Below are 1,026 nucleotides of genomic sequence, written 5' to 3' on the forward strand. Positions count from 1 at the left end.
CTAGGAAGAGGTAAACTAGGATAAGCAAGGCTGTGCAAGCACTATGCACAGCTAAAATGAACTATGCTAAGATGGTTTAAGCTGGGCTAGGTTAGGATAAGCTGAGTCATGCAGGGCCCCGATTGACCAGTGGAGTCTAATGGTCTAACCTTCTAGCTAGTTTGCTGACCTAAGAGTGTAAATGCCTAGCCCCTAACCTGAGATATATACAAGAGTTGTTACATTCTTGTACAGCCACTAGCATGAGTAGCGTCTCGGGCAGGTCCCTGGAATACGATCCCCGTCGCGAAGAATCGTTTTTTCATCCAAGTACACATTTTACTGTTGCGTTAAACAGAGGCTACAGTTAAGGAATTGCGCCCAGTAAATCCTCCCCGGCCAGGATACGAACCCATGACATAGCGCTCGCGGAACGCCAGGCGAGTGTCCTACCACTACACCACCTGCTGCAATATTATTATAAAAGAAATATTACTTATTATAATCGTAAATACTAAATACCTGTTGTGCTGATTTAGGGGCGACGACGATCGTGGGATCGGATGCGAGCCACAGGTGGCCTACACCATGCTTTCTAAGGCGTCCATCTCATAACAAAAACAAATCCGTGCATTCATACACAAACAGAGATCCCGTGGTTATGCGAATACTTGCAATTCTTTTACTTTAAAAAATAACAATTAGATTAATAATAATTAACATAATTTTTACTCAAGATTCACAAACATCATTAATACTATTTAAAAAAAAATTGATAAGACATCTAAAAACAGATATACAGACTTTGTGTGATATTTATTTCAACATTATATATTAATAGAATGTTGTAACTATTATTTTTAAATATTAGGTAGTTTCCAGCTACGTATATCGCATATAAACGTTGCAAAAAGATTTTAGACTGAATTAACACATTACACATTTATGGAGTAATTAACAACAAAACAATCTTTATTTTCATTGCAGAACATATATCAGAGCATACTAGTGACTCATACATTTAAAATAGTGTGATTTTTAAACAAT

The 1,026-nt window shown here is 37.2% G+C and overlaps 1 long non-coding RNA gene across 1 annotated transcript in view; it reads right to left on the minus strand.

The window, feature by feature from the left end:
• Positions 1-618, minus strand: part of LOC138353294 (uncharacterized) — an 8,462-nt gene extending 7,844 nt beyond the window's left edge. Inside the window, exon 1 of the long non-coding RNA XR_011223112.1 lies at positions 502-618. This is a non-coding gene — a long non-coding RNA (uncharacterized lncRNA). The remainder of the gene's footprint in view (positions 1-501) is intronic.
• Between the last annotated feature and the right edge of the window lie 408 nt (positions 619-1,026).

This window comes from Procambarus clarkii, chromosome 57 (genome assembly GCF_040958095.1).
Source record: "Procambarus clarkii isolate CNS0578487 chromosome 57, FALCON_Pclarkii_2.0, whole genome shotgun sequence".
Lineage (NCBI taxonomy): Eukaryota > Metazoa > Arthropoda > Malacostraca > Decapoda > Cambaridae > Procambarus > Procambarus clarkii.